This window comes from Balaenoptera borealis (assembly GCF_965194805.1).
Source record: "Balaenoptera borealis genome assembly, chromosome: 2".
Lineage (NCBI taxonomy): Eukaryota > Metazoa > Chordata > Mammalia > Artiodactyla > Balaenopteridae > Balaenoptera > Balaenoptera borealis.
In genome coordinates, this window is record NC_138867.1 from 65,474,964 (window position 1) to 65,482,508 (window position 7,545).

Sequence of the window (7,545 nt, forward strand, 5' to 3'; positions counted from 1 at the left end):
GTTGCTCCGCGGCATGTGGATCTTCCCAGACCAGGGCTCGAACTCGTGTGCCCTGCATTGGCAGGCAGACTCTCAACCACTGCGCGACCAGGGAAGCCCTAATGATATTTTTTACCTAAATTCGCATTGTCTTTCTTTTTGTTTGGCTTGAATAACTTTGCTTTATCTTTTCTTTGAAAAATAAATTTATAAAGTTTTATTTTTCATTCACTATTTTAAGGCTGATTTATTGTCATTCAAAAAAATAATTTTAAACATACAGAAAAGTTGCATAAAACTACTACATCTCCTTTACCCAGATTCCCAAATTGTTTAACCATTCTCTCTCCCTCCATCCCTCTCTCTGCCCCCACCTCTCTTTCTCTCTTTTTTTCTATGTTTTTTTTTTTCTATCATGATGCCTCATATCCTTAAGTACTGCAGTGTACACCTCCCCACACGAGGATGCACTCCTGTATTACTGGTATGCAGCCTTCCAACCAGGAAATCAGCATTGAGGCAACACTGCCATGCAGTCTGCAGACCCCATTCAAATTTATCAACCATTCCAGCAATCCTTCTTATTTCCTTGTGGTCCAAGAAACTCTCCAGGAACATGCATTGCATTTAGTTTGCATCAGTCTCCTTCAAAATAGTTAGTTCCTCAGTTTTTCCCTTCCTCTCGTACACATGACAGTCTTCAAGACTACAGGCCTTTTATTATGAAAAACGTCCTCAATCTCGGTCAGTTCAATATTTCCTCATGACAGACCTCAGGTCTTGCATTCTTGGCAAGCTCATCACGTACTTGTCCCAGTTCTCAAATCAGTCACTTCTTCAAGGATCCCTGCTTGATTATAGCAGCAGGTGGTATTTAGAAAGCAAAATCTGGGATTTTAGTATAATCATTGCTCCTAGGGTGTCAATGCTTCCAGGACCTCTCAATGGACAGAGCTGGAAAATATATGTGTATGTATATGTATAGTTATGGTCTGTGTATGTATATATGTATGTATATAAAAACACACCTATATAGACCTACATACATATACACACCCCTACATATATGTCTATAAACATTTCTGTATCTGTGTGTGTGTGTACGTGTGTGTGTGTGTGTGTTTAACCAACCCATAAGTTCATACTGATATTTCCAATTTCAACCCAACCCCTCAGGGTTCTTTCTAGCCTTCTTTCTTTCCATGTTGTTAAATTCCTTATCAGATGCCTAGATACCTAGCTCTCATTAATCTAATCTAACAGTCTTTCTTTTAAAAGAAGAGTTTAACTTATTTACATTCATTTATAACACAGATATGTTTGGTCTTGTTTCTGTCATTTAAAAGAAAAACTAGCATATTTGCTATTTCTATAGCATTAAAAAGCATTTCACTGTAGCTGTTTTCTTTCTTTTGTATTGTTAATTCTGAATATTTGGTAAGTTAGTTTTTTTTCCTATTTGTTATTTCTTACTGCTACTTTATAAAATATGCTTAATCTACTTCTTTACAAGTACCCATTAACTTCCATGAGCAATAATAAAATTAGTGTATTTCTTCACCCCCCTCTCACCTAATTTGAGTTGACTGTACTCTCTTTATTAATGTCCAACTTTGTACTTCATATTGAATGATAGATTGGCTGGCTGTAAAATTCTTGGCTCACAATGCCTTTTGGATTTTGAAGTCATTGCCCTTCTCCTTTCTTTTTTTTTTTTTATATAAATTTATTTATTTTTTTGGCTACATTGGGTCTTCGTTGTTGTGCGTGGGCTTTCTCTAGTTGCGGCGAGCAGGGGCTACTGTTCGTTGTGGTGCTTGGGCTTCTCATTGCAGTGGTTTCTCTTGTTGTGAAGCACAGGCTGTAGGTGCGCAGGCTTCAGTAGTTGTGGCACGCAGGCTCAGTAGTTGTGGCACATGGGCTCAGTAGTTGTGGCTTGTGGGCTCTAGAGTGCAGACTCAGTAGTTGTGGCGCACTGGCTTAGTTGCTCCACAGCATGTGGGATCTTCCTGGACCAGGGCTCAAACCCATGTCCCCTGCATTGGCAGGCAGATTCTTAACCACTGCGTCATGAAGGAAGCCCTGCTCTTCTGCTTTCTTTTTTTTTAATTTATTTATTTTATTTATTTATTTTTGGCTGCATTGGGTCTTCATTGCTGTGTGCAGGCTTTCTCTAGTTGTGGCGAGCGGGGGCTACTCTTCGTTACGGTGCGTGGGCTTCTTATTGCAGTGGCTTGTCTTGTTGCGGAGCACGGGCTCTAGGCAGCAGGCTTCAGTAGTTGTGGCACGTGGGCTCTGTAGTTGTGGCTCACAGGCTCTAGAACTCAGGCTCAGTAGTTGTGGCGCACAGGCTTAGTTGCTCCGTGGCATGTGGGATCTTCCCAGACCAGGGCTTGAACCCTTGTCCCCTGCATTGGCAGGCAGATTCCTCACCACTGTGCCACCAGGGAAGCCCCTCTTCTGCTTTCTAATGTGAGTGTTGATGTGGCAAAGTGTGAAGCCAGCCTGATTATTTGTTTGCCCTTATAAGCGACTTGATTTTGGAGGGGGGAAATGGGGGAAACTGAATGTAGAAAGGATTCTTTATCTTTGAGGCCTAGTAATTTTACTAGAATATGTCTCAGTATGGACCATTCTATACCAGTTTTTTCAGCGATATGGAGTTTTTTTCAATATATAGATTTAAATGCTCTTCTTTTCTGTAATATTTGTCTGAATTGTATTTTTAAATACTTGTTCTGTTGCCTTTGTAACACTATGTTTTCTCTTTCAGAAACTCCAGTTATGAATATGTAGATCTCCTTTGCCTGTCTTTGGTATCCATTGTTTTCTCTTTAGTCTTTCTTTCCTTTTTATTTGTTTGCATTTTATTTTACTTTATTTTATAATTTGTCTTCTCTGACCCTTACAATATGTTCAACAATGTCTGTTCTCTCTAGTCTAGTATACCTTCAGATTTCACCATATTCTGTAATAGTATTAATTTTCCACTTCTTTCCTAAGATCTGCCAATTAATATTTTATCATCTCTTTTCTGTTGTCTTGAAACTTCTTCCATGAATTTGTATCTCTGCTTTGTGCTCTTCAAAGAGGCAGCTGCATCATTTAAAAAATATGTGGGTTATGGCTTTCATCTGTTCTGTGGCTTTTTTTTTTTAATAGTTTTATATCTGTTTCAGCTATCTGATAGTTTTTTTTTTTAACATCTTTATTGGAGTATAATTGCTTTACAATGGTGTGTTAGTTTCTGCTAGTTTCTTTTTAATGATGAGGTTTTTATTTCTCTATCTGCCATGTGTTTTTCCTTATATTTTCTTGTACTCTCTTGTATAAAATCTCTGCCAAATTTATTCTGATTATCTGCTTTAAAGAAAGTGAGGTGTTTTTTTTGTTTTGTTTTGTTTTTAAAGTTACTCTTTTTTTCTTTTTTTATATGAATGGCTGGATTTTATTTATTTATTTTTGGCTGTGTTGGGTCTTCGTTTCTGTGCGAGGGCTTTCTCTAGTTGTGGCAAGCGGGGCCACTCTTCATCGCGTTGCGTGGGCCTCTCACTGTCGCGGCCTCTCTTGTTGCGGAGCATAGGCTCCAGACGCGCAGGCTCGGTAGTTGTGGCTCACGGGCCCAGTTGCTCCGCGTCATGTGGGATCCTCCCAGACCAGGGCTCGAACCCGTGTCCCCTGCATTGGCAGGCAGATTCTCAACCACTGCGCCACCAGGGAAGCCCAAGTGAGGTGTTTTTTAGACCAGCTAGTTGCCTAGAGTTCATAGTGGAGAGGGATCAGGACTATGCTCCTTATGACCCAGAGAGTCTTACGTGTGACTTGTTTAGCCTTTAACTTCTCCCCAGTCAATGGAGATAAGCAGTTGTGGTGTCTCTAGGTAAGATCTTTCACGTGTCTCTTAAATTTAAACTTTTGGGTTTTCACAGGAACAGTCTGATTCCTACAACTATGGCTTTCCTGTTCTATTTCTTTGTTTCCACTGCTTTTTGAGACCAAATCTAATCCAGGAAAGCTCCCACTTGTAGTTCAAGGACACCATTCCCACTGTGCGAAGTGTTTCGGTGGGATATGCCTCTCATCCAGAAGAGTCTCTTATAGGCTTTCTCTGTAATCTGCATACATGAGCAAACTCTCTCCACCTCCTTAACATGTGGCCTTAATTTCTGTTGCTGTTAGAAACCTTCTCACCTGTTTTGTAATTTGCACTTTCAATTCTTTCTTAATTTCATTGAAGATGGGGTTTCTATTTTCATTCTTTTGTTCTTTTTGTTACTTCCAGGTGATTCTAGGAGAAAAAGGAGGCAGTGCTGACTTTAGGCTGCCATGTTCAAATAGGATGATCCTGCCATCCCATTTCTTTCATTACTTACTGCCTCAGTTTCCTCACCTTCCACTTCTGTGTAGTCAGTTACTCTCCTGAAATTTCTCATTTGAAGATCATACTTTGTTCAAGCCAAATTCTTAACCTCTGCAACATTTGAGTACTGCTGGTCCCCCTCTTCAGTTTGACACTCCCTTGTCCTTTGGCTCCATGGCATTGCACTAAGTGGATTCTTCTACTTCTCTGTCTAGTTTGTTTTTTTTGGGGGGGGGGGGTCCTATTTTTGTTATTGTTGATTTGTTTTGGAACTCTGTCCCTAATTTTGGATTTCTCTTCGTCTCTTTCAGAGTCTTTTATTAAATATGAAAGGTGTAAACAACAAAGCTTTTTAAAAAATTTTATTTTATTGAAGTATAGTTGATTTACAATGTGTTAATTTCTACTGTACAGCAAAGTGATTCATTTATACATATATATATACACACATGCGCATATATATATTCTTTTTCATATTCTTTTCCATTATGGTTTATCACAGGATATTGAATATAGTTCCCTGTGCTATACAGTAGGACCTTGTTGTTTATCCATTCTGTATATAATAGTTTGCATCCGCTAATCCCAAACTCCCAATCCATCCCTCTTCCAGGCTCCCTCCCCCTTAGCAACTGCCAAGTCTGTTCTCTATATCAGTGAGTCTGTTTCTATTTCATAGGTAAGTTCATTATAAATTCTGTATTAGAGCCCTTTTGATTTACAAAAATCTTCCACAACTCTGTGCCTAACCTGTTCATGTTCTTCATGGTATCTTTTGATGGAAGGAATTTCTGAATTTTAATGTGTTCAGATTACTCGAACATATCCTTCATGGCTAGTGATTTTTGTGTCTTGTTTAAGAATTCTTTCCCATCCCCAATGTTACAAAAATTTCTCTAGTAATATATTCCATTAAAGCTTTGTTGTTTACCATTAATAAATGAAATTGAAGATCATTCAAAGAAATGGAAAGATATCTCATGCTCTTGGATTGGAAGGATTAACATTATTAAAATGGCCATACTACCCAAAGCAATCTACAGATTTAATGCAATCCCTATCAAATTACCCATGGCATTTTTCACAGAACTAGAACAATTAAAAGACCCAGAATTGCCAAAGCAATCCTGAGGAAAAAGAACAAAGCAGGAGGCATAACACTCCCAGGCTTCAGACAATACTACAAAGCTACAGTAATCAAAATAGCGTGGTATTAGCACAAAAACAGACATACAGATCAATGGGACAGAATAGAGAGCCCAGAAGTAAACCCACACGCCTACGGTCAGTTAATCCTCGACAAAGGAAGCAAGAATATACAATCGGGAAAATACAGTCTCTTCAGCAAGCGGTGTTGGGAAAGTTGGACAGCCACATGCAAATCAGTGAAGTTAGAATACACCCTCACACCGTACACAAAAATAAACTCAAAATGGCTTAAAGACTTAAATATAAGACATAACACCATAAAACTCCTAGAAGAGAACACAGGCAAAACATTCAACATCATTCAGTTTATTCTATTATTGAATGACATTTGGATTATTTCATGGTTTTGGCTATTGGAAAGATTGCTGCTGTGAACATTCATATATATAAATGTACACACACACACACACACACACACACACACACACACACACATCCTGGTGCAAATATGCCTGCATTTATAAAGGTTATATCAGAAAGGAATTTCTAGAAATAGAATTTCTAGGTCATAGGGTATTCATATTTTCAGCTTTAGTAGATACTGCTAAACTGTTTTCCAAAGAAAATGCATAAACTGTAGCTACATGTTTTAACTTGGATAAATGTCACAAACAATATTCAGCAAAAGAAGCAAGACCAAAAAAATTATATCCTGTATGATTCCATTTATATAAAATTCATTAACAGGCAAAAATTAAACTGTATTGTCTAGGATGGTTATACAGGTGGTAAATGAAGCAAGAAGATGGCAACCCAAAAGACAAGGTTGTGAGGACTCCGGGGGAAAGGCGAGGTTGTGATGGGGCAGTGATATACAAGTGTCTCCTGAGGTGCTGGCAGTGTTTTTTCTCGATTTGTGTTTTGTTACACTGGAGTTCATTTTATAATAATTTGTTAAAACTTACATTTATGTTTTATGTATCTTTTCCTATACATGTTACTTCACAATGAAAAGAGCTTTAAAAATGAAACCTGAGAATTGATTTGAATGAACGCATTTAAAATACCCTTAGTCAATTTTATTTTTCCTACTTTTAGTTTAAATTCAGTAGCGGGGGATTAAAAGAGGCAAAATAACACTGGAAATAAAATGAATAGCTTCTTTTAACCTAAATTCATATCTGTCTTTTTATAACGTTTGTCACCATGGTGCTCAAATAAAGTAATAAAAATGCCATTTTAGCAAAAATATAAGTTTTTAAAGTAATTCTCTTTTTTTTTTTCTGTGTTCCCTACTGTAGTTTAAAATTCTTTTTGGTTTGTCACATAATACTACTATGGAACAAAATCCAAAGTACTTTCCTTTGTTACATTTCCAGAATGGTGTCATCATCCTTAAGGACAGTAATGTGTCAGTATAACAAGAATATATACATTGGTTAGACTGTTTCTTATCATTAGCAGAAGAACTGCTTTGGAGATTTTCCCTGGATTCTGACATGTTTATGAGGAAAATAAATATGAAAATACTTAACAGCTTTGCATTTCTCTAAACTCTTAGAGTAATGTAATCGTAATGTCACAGGAAGAAATGAAAATATACGATTTAAGTAACATTACAATTCTGAAAATATTCTTATATCCATAATAAATCTGCATATATTATTATTGCTTTTTAACTCCAGAAATAGATCTAGGTTTATTCTGTTTGGCATTCTTAGTGACATCTCTTGGCATTCTTGTATCTCATACAGAAAACCCCCAGAAGGGATAGCGGGGCCACTTATAAGTGAATATGAATGTTGGGAACGTCAGTGACATTTGTGTCTCTTCACTGTCCCTTCCAGTCGTGCTTTTGACTGTGGCCTGGCTACTGAAGAAACGAGGTTAGAGCTGTGGTTTTTGTGTAGGGAACAGATTCCTTGATCAGCAACACAGTCTCCTCAGTTCTTTTGTCCAAAATTGGACCCATTTCTAGTGCTACCAGTCTGGGTTTCTAAAGCCATTTAACATTAATTCAGATACGGCGGGTACCTAATTTAGGCAACAGCAGTGTG

At 37.7% G+C, this 7,545-nt stretch overlaps 1 protein-coding gene across 2 annotated transcripts in view; it reads left to right on the forward strand.

Moving 5' to 3' along the window:
* Positions 1–7,545, forward strand: part of FAM151B (family with sequence similarity 151 member B) — a 35,315-nt gene that overhangs the window by 26,572 nt on the left and 1,198 nt on the right. The window contains exon 6 of one of the 2 annotated variants that reach the window (XR_014240445.1): positions 7,243–7,374. The exons of the other annotated variant lie outside the window; for it this stretch is intronic. The gene's annotated coding sequence lies outside the window, so the exon portion shown is untranslated. The remainder of the gene's footprint in view (positions 1–7,242; positions 7,375–7,545) is intronic. 2 annotated transcript variants of the gene reach the window in all.